The following is a 13,982-nucleotide window of genomic DNA, read 5'->3' on the forward strand; positions in this document are numbered from 1 at the left end:
GCAAAAACGACTTACATTATTTCGCTTCTGGACGGGAAACCTTTGACTTGGGCTTCCTCCCTGTGGGAGCGCCAAGATTCCCGCTTAAATAACCTAGTACAATTTGTCAAAGCATTCCGGAGGATCTTTGACGAACCATCCCGGGCCTCCACAGCTGCCTCGGAGCTCCTCCAGCTGAAGCAGGGTAATCGTCCCCTAGAGGAATTTGCGATGGAGTTCCAGACCCTGGCCACTGAGCTGGCCTGGGGCGAGGACAGTTTGCATGGGATCTTCCTCAAGGGTCTGTCTCCCCGGCTCCAGGATGAACTTGCGGCACGGGACCTTCCCGACGACTTACAGGAACTCATAGAACTGGCTGGACGCGTGGACCAGCGTATCCAGCGCCGCTTCCGAGAGTGAAGGCCCGCCCAGGGGTCCTCCGCTCGGCGATCCACCCCGCCTCAAGTCCGGTCCTCACCGCCTGCAGCCACAGCTCCAGCTACAGAGGAACCCATGCAGTTGGGCCGTGGTCCTCTATCCTCCGAGGAACGTAGACGCCGACGTACCCAGGGACTGTGTCTTTACTGTGGGGGTCAGGGGCACTTTTTGGCCCATTGTACCGAGCGTCCGGGAAACGTCCGAACCTAGAGCTCAGCGGGGAGTTGACTCTAGGCAACATTTCACCCAGCTCCCCATGTACCGTTCCGGTACGACTTTGTCTTCCGGAGGGAGGCTTTGATACCCTCGCCTTACTCGACTCTGGGTCCGGGGGGAACTTCGTCCTCCAGGAGCTAGTAGAACAGCTACAGCTCGAGGTCCGCCCGCAAGATCCGCCTGTGCGGGTCTCTTCCATTCAAGGGAGTCCACTTCCTGGTTTAATATCCACTCGCACCAGTCCTCTGAAGCTCCAGGTTGGAGCCCTCCACCAGGAGGAAATCTCGTTTCTTATTCTTGAAAAATCCATCCACCCGGTCATCCTGGGCCTACCCTGGCTTCGGAAACACTCCCCGGTGATTGATTGGGGAACCCTTCAGATTACTTCCTGGAGTCCTGCGTGCCACCGTCATTGCCTTCCTGCACGCCCACTGCGACCTATCGCACTCTGCACAACTCCGTTAACGGTACCTCCACAATACCATGCCTTTCAGGATGTCTTCTTGAAAGAAAAGGCAGAGTTACTCCCGGAGCACCGACCCTTTGATTGCGCAATCAATTTGCTACCAGGTACCACCCCGCCCCGTGGGAGAGTCTACCCTCTGTCTCTGCCTGAGACCCAAGCTATGTCAGCCTATATTAAGGAGAACCTGGACCGGGGTTTCATCAGACCGTCCAAATCCCCGGCCGGGGCCGGGTTCTTCTTCGTAGGAAAGAAAGATGGGTCCCTCCGCCCCTGTATTGATTATCGGGGCTTGAATCAAATCACTCGCCGGGACCGTTACCCGTTGCCTCTGATTCCAGAGCTCCTGGATCGCCTCCAAGGGGCCCGAGTCTTCACCAAATTAGACCTCCGAGGTGCTTACAATCTCATTCGTATACGCCCTGGGGATGAGTGGAAGACCGCTTTTAACACCAGGGACGGTCATTACGAGTACCTTGTTATGCCGTTTGGTCTCTGTAACGCCCCAGCGGTATTCCAAAACCTTATGAACGAGGTCCTCCGCGACTTCTTATACACTTCAGTGATCGTGTACCTGGATGACGTATTAATATATTCCCAGGATCTCAAGACACATCGACAACACGTGCGGCAAGTCCTGCTGAAGCTACGGGAGAACCACTTGTACGCTAAACTAGAAAAATGCCAGTTCGAACAAGAGTCACTACCCTTCCTAGGATATATTGTCTCCTCTACGGGCTTCCGAATGGATCCGGACAAGGTGAGCACTAGGGATGTGAATCGTTTTAGGACGATTAAAATTATCGTCTGATAATTTTAATATCGTCTTAAACCGTTATGGAACACAATACAATAGAGATTCTAACGATTTATCGTTATAAATCGTTAGAATCGTGAGCCGGCACACTAAAACCCCCTAAAACCCACCCCGACCCTTTAAATTAAATCCCCCACCCTCCCGAACCCCCCCCCCAAATGAGTTAAATAACCTGCGGGTCCAGCGGCGGTCCGGAACGGCAGCGGTCCGGAACGGGCTCCTGCTCCTGAATCTTGTTGTCTTCAGCCGGCGCCATTTTCCAAAATGGCGCCGAAAAATGGCGGCGGCCATAGACAAACACGATTGGACGGCAGGAGGTCCTTCCGGACCCCTGCTGGACTTTTGGCAAGTCTCGTGGGGGTCAGGAGGCCCCCCACAAGCTGGCCAAAAGTTCCTGGAGGTCCAGCGGGGGTCAGGGAGCGATTTCCCGCCGCGAATCGTTTTCGTACGGAAAATGGCGCCGGCAGGAGATCGACTGCAGGAGGTCGTTCAGCGAGGGTTCCGGCGCCTCGTTTTCGTACGGAAAATGGCGCCGGCAGGAGATCGACTGCAGGAGGTCGTTCAGCGAGGGTTCCGGCGCCTCGCTGAACGACCTCCTGCAGTCGATCTCCTGCCGGCGCCATTTTCCGTACGAAAACGATTCGCGGCGGGAAATCGCTCCCTGACCCCCGCTGGACCTCCAGGAACTTTTGGCCAGCTTGTGGGGGGCCTCCTGACCCCCACGAGACTTGCCAAAAGTCCAGCGGGGGTCCGGAAGGACCTCCTGCCGTCCAATCGTGTTCGTCTATGGCCGCCGCCATTTTTCGGCGCCATTTTGGAAAATGGCGCCGGCTGAAGACAACAAGATTCAGGAGCAGGAGCCCGTTCCGGACCGCTGCCGTTCCGGACCGCCGCTGGACCCGCAGGTTATTTAACTCATTTGGGGGGGGTTCGGGAGGGTGGGGGATTTAATTTAAAGGGTCGGGGGTGGGTTTTAGGGGGTTTTAATGTGCCGGTTTTGTGATTTTTAGATTTTTAGATTTTTAGATTTTTCACGATTTTTCACGATTTTTCACGATTTTTCACGATTTTTCACGATATTTTACCCCCCCAAACGGCAACAATACGATTCCCTCCCCCTCCCAGCCGAAATCGATCGTTAAGACGATCGAGGACACGATTCACATCCCTAGTGAGCACCATCAAGGGCTGGCCACAACCATCAGGAATGAAAGCGCTTCAGCGGTTCTTAGGATTCGCTAATTTCTACCGCCAGTTCATCCCGTATTACTCCAGCTTGGTAGCCCCTCTGACGGCCCTCACGCGGAAGGGTGCGGATGCACGAAACTGGCCCCCTGCTGCGACGCAGGCCTTCCAGGATCTCAAGGAGGCTTTCCTTCAAGACACTTGTCTTCGGCACCCTAACCCTCAACGCCAGTTTATAGTAGAGGTAGATGCTTCCGCTGTCGCGGTAGGGGCAGTGCTACTCCAAACCTCTCCCACTGGCAAGACCTGGCCTTGCTCATACTTCTCCCGCAAGTTTTCACCGGCAGAGAAGAATTACGGGATTGGCGACAAGGAGCTGTTGGCCATAAAGTTAGCGTTCGAGGAGTGGCGTCAGTGGTTGGAGGGAGCCCAACAACCGATCATAGTTTATACCGACCATAAGAACCTGCAGTACTTGTCTCATGCTCAGAGGCTCAATCCCCGACAGGCCCGCTGGTCCCTCTTTTTTAGCCGGTTCGACTTCTCGCTTCGCTACCGACCCGCAGCCAAGAATGTACGGGCAGACGCTCTATCCCGCACCACCGAGGTTGACGATACAACGGAGACCCCTCAGTAAATATAGGATCCAGCTAAAGTCCTACTGGCAGCCACAAACTTAGGGCCCGAAGGGAGGACGGTGGTCCCGGTTCGTTCACGGAGGAAGGTTCTGGCATGGGCACACGACTCCTTGATGGCAGGCCATCCTGGGATTTCTCAAACCCTTGAATTACTCACTGAGTTTTACTGGTGGCCACGAGTGAGGGAGGATGTCCGGCACTATGTTCAGTCCTGTCCCACATGCGCCCAGCAAAAACCCCCACCGGGATGCCCGTGGGGCCTACTCCAGCCGCTCCCTATTCCCGCAGAACCGTGTTCTCACCTTTCCACAGACTTTGTGGTGGAGTTGCCTCGCTCTGAGGGGAAGACTGTAATTTGGGTCACTGTGGACCGCTTTTCTAAGATGGCACATTTCATCCCTCTGCCCAAGCTGCCCATGGCTCCTGAGCTGGCTGACCTATTTGTCCAGCATATTTTCCGGTTACATGGACTGCCCTCGCATATCGCGTCGGATCGCGGTCCTCAATTTACGGCCAAGTACTGGCGGGCATTATGCAAGAAATTTGGGATACAGTTGGATTTTACCACGGCTTTTCATCCCCAGGGTAACGGCCAAGTGGAGCGGACCAACCGGTCTCTGAAAACCTTCCTCCGAGCTTTTGTAGATGAGCTCCAAGACAACTGGGTCTCTCTCCTTCCCTGGGCGGAATTTTCTTACAACCGCCATAAGCACTCCACTACGAGTCAGTCCCCCTTTCAGCTAGTTTATGGGAGGATCCCAAGACCCGCACTGCCGTTACCGGTACAAGTCACTTCCGCCGCAGCACAACTAACAGCTAACCAGCTTCATCACCTTTGGATTTCCACGCAGGAGAAGCTTCGCAGAACTGCAGCTCGCTTCAAGGCTTATGCAGACCGGTCTCGACGGCCCGCCCCGGTATTCTTACCCGGGACGAGGGTATGGCTAAGTACGAAGCACATTCAATTGCGGACTCCATCCATGAGATTAGCACCTCGTTACATTGGACCTTTCCCAGTGGCCGAACGCGTTGGGGCGGTTTCCTATAGATTGCGGCTGCCCTCCTCGCTTAAAATCCATGACGTCTTCCACGTGTCCCTCCTCAAGCCACTGGTGCTCTCTCGATTTCGGGCGGCTCCGCCAGTACCCTCCAATGTTTCCTCAGATCCGGATGTCACCTACACGGTGAAGGAGGTCTTGGATGTCCGGTGCCGTCGCCACCGCTGGGAGTACCTGCTGTCCTGGGAGGGATATGGTCCGGAGGAGAATTCCTGGGAGCCTTCTTCCCACATCCTGGATAAGGATCTTCTTCGACGCTTCCACTTCCAGCATCTGGACAGGCCGCGACCCCCGGGGAGGGGGCATAAGGGAGGGGGTACTGTTGCGGCTCCGGGTCGGCCCCGGCCGCTTCGCCTACCTCCGCGGGCTTCCGGGGCTTCCCGGCCCTCCTCGGGCCTCCGGGGGCTCTCGCCGCGGTGCTCTCAGCGTCCCCACGCGGCGCTCAGGCCTGCCCCTGCTCCCACCACGCGGCTCCTGCACCGCCGGAGCAGCCGGCGTCTCGCCGCGGCTAGCTCCGCCCCCTAGGGGCACGCGCGCGTCTCGGCCCGACTCTTAAAGGGCCAGGCGCGGGAAACCTGCCTCCTTCCTCCCAGTGACGTCAGACGCTGCAGGGCTACTTAAGCCCTGCAGTCCCTCTCCTCAGGGCCTTGCAACGAGGTTCCCAGGGTTGTTCCTGTCTCCAGTTGCTGCGTTCTGCTTGTTGTTTTCCCTTGGCTCCTGACTCGGATTGGCTGACGTTTCTTCTTGGCTCCTGACCCCGGACTGGCATTTGGTTTCCTCTGGCTTCTGACCTCGGACCGGCTTACGTTGACCCTCTGGCTTCTGACCTCGGACTGGCTTACGTTGACTCTCTGGCTCCTGATCTCGGACTGGCTGACGGTGATCCATTGGTTCCTGACTCTGGACCGGCGAGCAACGACCCTTCGGCACTCGACCTTGGACTACAGCTGACCAGGCCCCTGCGGGCCCTCCTAAGTCCCAGCGGCCGGGTCCCTACGGGCTCCTCCTGGGGGGACTCCGGCTTCCAGGGTGAATCTCCTAAGTCCCAGCGGCCGAACTCCTATGAGCTCCTCTCGGGGGAGGATCGGCTTCCAGGGCGAAGGTTTTCTCAACACCGTGCCAGCGCCACCATCACCTCCTTCCTCGCCAGAGCCCTTGGTCGCATAGGGCTTCCAGAGTCCCACCTTCGACCTGCCACCAGTCTGTCCTTGCCGCCTCCCGGTCGGGGTCACTGCTTCTACCACCTACAACAGCTCTTCCTACGGCTCCGATCGGCCCAAGGGTCCACGAATCCTACAGTAGGTGCTGGAAGCGGTTGGAGTAGGCGCCAAAGTCATCCGGTAGGTGGCTTCTGTTGGGCGCAGATGGGACATGAATCTACATAGTTATGTGAGTCTTGGACCATGTTGGGCCACCAATAATATCTTCGCAGCATCTCTAGGGTCCTGGTATGACCCGGGTGTCCTGCCAACTTGGAATCGTGGGCCCATTTCAGAACTCGTTCACGTAATCTACGTGGAATGATGGTTTTCCCCACTGGAACTGTAGTTTTCATGGTAAGGGATATGCAGGTAGGATCTATGATGTGTCTGGGAACATCAGGAACATCATCTGGTTTGAAGGATCTTAATTGTGCATCAGCACAGAAGTTCTTGGAAGCTGGTCAATAACGTAGAACGAAATTGAACCATTCAAAGAAGAGCGCCCAATGGGTTTGTCTAGGATTCAAGAGTTGAGCTTCTTTAAGGTGCTCAAGATTCTTATGGTCAGTGAAAATGGTAAATTTATGTTGCGCCCTTTCCAACCATTGTATACTCAGAGAGGTGGTGGAGTAGATTATGGCTGGCTACAGCTTAGCGGACTGGGTCTCTGAAGGCCTGCTTGAAGAGAGCAACAAACTCGGATAGCTTGGAAAGCATGGGATCAAAGCGTTCCCATAAGGGAGAGGCCCATGCAAGAGCCTTCCCTTCCAGATGGGAAAGGATGAAGGTCACTTTGGTGGTTTCCTTCAGGAACAAGGAGGATTGCAGTGCAAATTGCATGAAGCACTGATTGAGGAAGCCACGACAGGAGCGTGGGTCCCCATTCTATCGTGGAGGTGCAGGGAGCGCCAATGATGCTTTGGATAGCATAGAGGCCGATAGGCCCACCGGATTGACCAGAGCTATATCTCGCAGCTGGGAACAGAGCTCTTCCACTAAAGAAGCTAGTGATTCCAAAGCCCTGCGATGTTCTTGGACTGTGGCGGCCAAACCCGGTAGGGTCCTGGAGGCAGGAAGGTGGACCCTTGTCCTGGAGCAGTGGAGAACAGCTCCCTGGTAGGGACCAGAAGCACCTGCCCCCAGAGGACGGAGCACTGGAGGAGACAGAGGCTAGGATGAGCTTCACCACTGGAAGCCCGCGGTCCCCCCGGGTGGAGCCTGTAGGGACCTGGGCGCTTGGACTTAGGTGGGCCTCGCAGTGTCTCCTGGAGAGGTGGTAGACAGGTGTGCCCATGGACAGCAAGGGAGCGCGGTCAGACTCTAGGATGTAGATCTGGAGGAGCAAGGAAGACCAGAACAGCGTAGGAAATGACAAGGCAAGGGACAGAGCCAGAATCAGAGACGTGGTCAATGGCAGCCGAGGTCAGAATCCAAGGAGCAGTCCGAGGAGTAGTCAACGAGGTATACTGTGTACAATTCTGGTCATCGCATCTCAAATATAGTTGTGATGGAGAAGGTGCAAGGAAGGGTGACCAAAATGATAAGGGGAATGGAACAGCTCCCCTATGAGGAAAGACTAAAGAGGCCAGGGCTGTTCAGCTTGGAGAAGAGATGGCTGAGGATGGATAATGATAGAGGTCTACAAAATCAATAAAGGACTTGAACAGGTAAATGTAAATTGGTTATTTACTCTTTCAGATAATAAAAGGACTAAGGGGCAGACCGAGAAGTTAGGAAGTAGCTCATTTAAAACAAATTGGAGAATATTATTTTTCACTCAACACACAATTAACTCTGGAATTCATTACCAGAGGATGTGGTTATGGCAGTTTGTATAGCTGTGTTTTAAAAAGGACTGGATAAGTTCTTGGAGGAGAAGTTCATAAGCTATTAATAAGGAATAGTAGCTTGGGATCTATTTAATATTTGGGTACTTGCCAAGTACTTGTGACTTGGATTGGCCACTGTTGGAAACAGGATGCTGGGCTTGATGAACCCTTAGTCTGATCAGTATGGCAATTCTTATGTTATTTTCATAATTTAGAGGTTCTTGGGGAATGATGAAGGGTTTTTTAGTATATGAATACAAATGTGCAGAAAGACTAGTGAAGTCTTTGTCCTTGTTTTAACCATTGTGATCTACCTATCAATGTAATCCATAATAGACAGAATCTAAATGTTTTAAAATAAATAAATTAAATAATAGAGACATAAACCAGCAAAAATAACCACTACTATTCTAGATTTATAGGAGAGCTAAAGAACTTAAATTATTCATTCTGTAGATATATCATTTCAATTTTCATGTAGACTTTTCTGATTCCAATTATAATGTATTTATTCTAATGAGGAACTTAGTGAATGCTTCAAGGTAATCTACAGACATTTCAGTTGAGATGTCTTAAAAACCTCCTCCTCCCTTTTTTAAATTTTAAACTGTTATTTCAAAGTGCAACTATGTGAAAATCCTCTAGCCTCAGGGCGATCTACAAGGATGATAAAAATCTTCAGTCTTTTTTCTTCTTTAATGCACAGTTTTTAAGGTCACAGTTCACCATCTACAACACAATGAATGCTGGTAAATATTTTCAAAAATATACTCTGCACTTATCTTGTTGATACAGTGTTCAGGAGATGGTATTAATGGGGAAAACACCAACATGTACACTTTCACCATTTATTACAACAGGACAAATTTTTCCTAGTGTCTTTCAGCATCTGTTCTTACATTTGTAGTATCCTGCAGATTTCTGACTCATTAAAATCTGTTGTTTCTTTTCAGGTAAAGATAACAAAGATGGACATAACTTCTCACAGATGTTTCTATCTCTAGTGTAAGCAAATCTTTTTAAAGGAAGGAACAATGATAACAATAATCAATTCTATTTAATGATCCTAGAGATTTTTATAGAAATTGATGACTTTCTGAAAGCACCTCTTTCTAGCATCTTTGTTCAATTTATTTTGCATTGTGTTCTCAAGCAATAAATCTTGATTACTATATAATCCCCAATTATAAGCTCAGATGCATGATGATGAATAACCCCTCTGCAAAAATTTATCTCTTAAATTTGTTTATTCCCTCTTATAGTTATCAATTAAGGAACAATTTTTTCTGATCCTTAAAAATTGTGATGTGGGCAAATAGTTGCACAGAACCTTAGGGTGGGTACTTGAATAGTGTTGAAAAGTATTTTGATCTGTTTTCTTCTGACATAATGTAGTCAACAATTCTCCACTCAAAGCTCTGTAAACCATCAGGTCAAGGAATGATATATTAAAATAACTGCAACTGAGAGTAAACTGAATTTTCTCATGGTAAGAATTAATCTACCGATGAAATGATTTAAAATCCTGAATAGTCCATTTCCAAATGAGAAACACATTACAATTTATCTTCTCCAAAACTTAATGTTATTCAAAAATTGAGAATGATAACCCTAGGTATTTTCAAATATCCAGATATTTATTTAAATAAAGAATTTCTTAGAGTTCCAACTGTCTACATGTTACCAAAGGAGGTAATTTTCAAATGGATTTACAAGTTTAAAACTATTGTTGTGATTTTCAAAAGCCATTTACCTGCATAAAGTGCATTCTTGGGGGTAAATCATATGGACAATTCAATGGCATATATTGTAGCAATTTCCAAAAGTCTACTTACAAGGGTAAACAAGGGTACACTTGTAAAACTCATTCTTAAGCGTGTAAATGCTTTTGAAAAACACCCCCCAAAATTGCATAAATTACGTGCTAATCCTCCTGGATGACCAATTGTGTCAAACAATGATTCATTATTGGAACCACTATCAATATATGTGAATAAGTTCTTAAGACCATTTGGTTTTCAATTTAGCATCACTGGCCTTGAAAGAGAACTTTTTTGGTTTTCAGGGAATTTTTTTTTATCAACAAATGTCAGGCACGCCAATGGGTACAAATGTATAACCATCAATAGCAAATCTATTCATGGCATTGTTTGAAAATATCTGGGTAGTGTAGTCTAACAAGAAATATAATGGTGATGGTAGAGTCATAAGAACATAAGAACATGCCATACTGGGTCAGACCAAGGGTCCATCAAGCCCAGCATCCTGTTTCCAACAGTGGCCAATCCAGGCCATAAGAACCTGGCAAGTACCCATAAACTAAGTCTATTCCATGTTACTGTTACTAATGGAAGTGGCTATTCTCTAAGTGAACTTAATAGCAGGTAATGGACTTCTCTTCCAAGAACTTATCCAATCCTTTTTTAAACACAGCTATACTAACTGCACTAACCACATCCTCTGGCAACAAATTCCAGAGTTTAATTGTGCGTTGAGTAAAAAAGAACTTTCTCAGATTAGTTTTAAATGTGCCCCATGCTAACTTCATGGAGTGCCCCCTAGTCTTTCTATTATCCGAAAGAGTAAATAACCAATTCACATCTACCCGTTCTAGACCTCTCATGATTTTAAACATCTCTATCATATCCCCCCTCAGCCGTCTCTTCTCCAAGCCGAAAAGTCCTAACCTCTTTAGTCTTTCCTCATAGGGGAGTTGTTCCATTCCCCTTATCATTTTGGTAGCCCTTCTCTGTACCTTCTCCATTGCAATTATATCTTTTTTGAGATACGGCGACCAGAATTGTACACAGTATTCAAGGTGTGGTCTCACCATGGAGCGATACAGAGGCATTATGATATTTTCCGTTTTATTCACCATTCCCTTTCTAATAATTCCCAACATTCTGTTTGCTTTTTTGACTGCCACAGCACACTGAACCGATAATTTCAATGTGTTATCCACTATGACTCCTAGATCTCTTTCTTGGGTTGTAGCACCTAATATGGAACCCAACATTGTGTAATTATAGCATGGGTTATTTTTCCCTATATGCATCACCTTGCTCTTATCCACATTAAATTTCATCTGCCATTTGGATGCCCAATTTTCCAGTCTCACAAGGTCTTCCTGCAATTTATCACAATCTACTTGTGATTTAACTACTCTAAACAATTTTGTGTCATCTGCAAATTTGATTATCTTACTTGTCGTATTTCTTTCCAGATCATTTATAAATATATTGAAAAGTAAGGGTCCCAATACAGATCCCTGAGGCACTCCACTACCCACTCCCTTCCACTGAGAAAATTGTCCATTTAATCCTACTCTCTGTTTCTTGTCTTTTAGCCAGTTTGCAATCCATGAAAGGACATCGCCACCTATCCCATAACTTTTTACTTTTCCTAGAAGCCTCTCATGAGGAACTTTATCAAACGCCTTCTGAAAATCCAAGTATACTATGTCTACAGGTTCACCTTTATCCACATGTTTATTAACTCCTTCAAAAAAGTGAAGCAGATTTTTGTGGCAAGACTTGCCTTGGTTAAAGCCATGTTGACTTTGTTCCATTAAACCATGTCTTTGTATATGTTCTGTGATTTTGATGTTTAGAACACTTTCCACTAGTTTTCCTGGCAGTGAAGTCAGGCTAACCGGTCTGTATTTTCCCAGACCATCTCTGGAGCCCTTTTTAAATATTGGGGTTACATTTGCTATCCTCCAGTCTTCAGGTACAATGGATGATTTTAATGATAAGTTACAAATTTTTACTAATAGGTCTAAAATTTCATTTTTTTAGTTCCTTCAGAACTCTGGGGTGTATACCATCCAGTCCAGGTTATTTACTACTCTTCAGTTTGTCAATCAGGTCTACCACATCTTCTAGGTTCACCGTGATTTGATTCAGTCCATCTGAATCATTACCCATGAAAACTTTCTCCATTACGGGTACCTCCCCAACATCCTCTTCAGTAAACACCAAAGCAAAGAAATCATTTAATCTTTCCGCGATGGCCTTATCTTCTCTAAGTGCCCCTTTAACCCCTCGATCAGCTAATGGTCCAACGGACTCCCTCACAGGCTTTCTGCTTCAGATATATTTTTAAAAGTTTTTACTGTATGTTTTTGCCTCTACGGCCAACTTCTTTTCAAATTCTCTCTTAGCCTGTCTTATCAATGTCTTATATTTAACTTGCCAACGTTTATGCTTTATCCTATTTTCTTCTGTTGGATCCTTCTTCCAATTTTTGAATGGAGATCTTTTGGCTAAAATAGCTTCTTTCACCTCCCCTTTTAACCATGCCAGTAATCATTTTGCCTTCTTTCTATCTTTCTTAATGTATGGAATACATCTGGACTGTGCTTCTAGAATGATATTTATTAACAATGACCACACCTCTTGCACATTTTTTACTTTTGTAGCTGCTCCTTTCAGTTTTTTTCTAACAATTAAAGATACTGAGATTCTGAACAAAGGAACCAAGCACTAAGATGCATTTGATGTGCTGGAAAGGAATCATTGAACATTTCAAAACCAATAACGGGGAGGTTGTATTGGCCGATCGGCACTGGAGTTGATATTCAAAAGCTTTACCCAGTTAAAAGTGTAGTTTGACCAAGTAAAGTTAACTGGTTAAAAATGCTGCTCTCGCTAACTGGTTGCATTTGTGTGCAAAAAACCATAACCTGAATAAATTTAGTCAGGCCAAAGAGTGACTGACTTAGAGATATTTCCAGGATTGGTTTTCTGAATCTAGATAGTTAACATGATATTTAGCATTAACCAGTTAAACTTCCATGTACAAGCCTAGCCGCACAAATGGCTAACCTCAATTTAAGGGGGTAGATTTATTTGTTATTTATTTATTAGTCACCTGGTGATGAACTCTAGGCAACTTAAAAAATACAGGGTCATTTATCAAATTGCTAGAAGGTGTTTTCACATGTATTAAGCCCCTTTAATGCATGCAAAAATGCCTGTGAAAGCACCATAATGCATTGTGCAATGCAAATCAGAAAAAATGGAAGAGTTAACAATTTTGCAAAGCTGTAACTACACCTTTTTCATTAGTGTTAAGCTGTGTGACAGGGCTTTATCTTCAGCTCCTGGAGCCAGCTTAGCTGTCAGGGCCCTTCTACAACCATGGGGGGAGGGAGGGAGGGAGGGAGGGAGGGAGGAAGAGAGAGAGAGAGAGAAAGAGAGAGAGAGAAACTAGCCATAATACTTTCATCCTAGGTAGGTATTTATATTTCTATAGGAGGCCCACCTAGTAACTCGAGGTGAGGGATAACTATTAGTGAAGGGGTTAGGGGCCACTTTGATATTCAAAATGAGACATACGAACAGAACAGTGCTCCATTGTGAAGATTTGATGACCTTTAGAGTGAGGAAACTCACCCAAAGATGAGATTTGTGCAATGGTCTCTCAGCCTAGCTTGATGTTACCCAGGTAGAGAGTCCATCAAGCTAGGTTGGGAGAACATTGCACAAATCTAATCTTTGGGTGAGTTTCCTCACTCCGAAGGTCATCAAATCTTCACAAGAGAGCATTGTTATTTATTTATTTATTTATTTATTTATTTGTGGGTTTTATATACCGACATTCATCAGGGATATCACATCAGTTTACAGTAAACGAGAAACTATGCTTAAGATGCACTTGACAAGTAACATAAAAAAGGTACATACAAAGCCATTAAAAGAAGAGATGTCAATATGCCTATAAGAAATATGTATAGGACTAAGGAAATTGAATATAAAGGTAACTTATGTACATAGCATTAGATTTATTTACAATACCTTGAAGTTACTTATATTGGGAAGGCTGCAATTAGTTGAAGGCAATAAGGGGATGAGCGGATGTTCTGTTCATACGTCTCATTTTGAATGTCAAAGTGGCCCCTAACCCCTACACTAATAATTAAACCTCACTTCGAGTTACTAGGTGGGCCTCCTATAGAGATATAAATACCTACCTAGGACGCAAGCAATACACAGAAACATAGAAATGACAGCAGAAGAAGACCAAATGGCTCATCCAATCTGCCCAGCAAGTTTCACACTTTTTTTTTTTCTCATACTTATCTGTTACTCTTGGCTCTTAGTAACCCTTTGGTTCTATTTCCCTTCCACCCCCACCATTAATGTAGAGAGCAGTG

Source organism: Rhinatrema bivittatum, chromosome 6, assembly GCF_901001135.1.
Source record: "Rhinatrema bivittatum chromosome 6, aRhiBiv1.1, whole genome shotgun sequence".
In the NCBI taxonomy this organism is placed as follows: Eukaryota; Metazoa; Chordata; class Amphibia; order Gymnophiona; family Rhinatrematidae; genus Rhinatrema; species Rhinatrema bivittatum.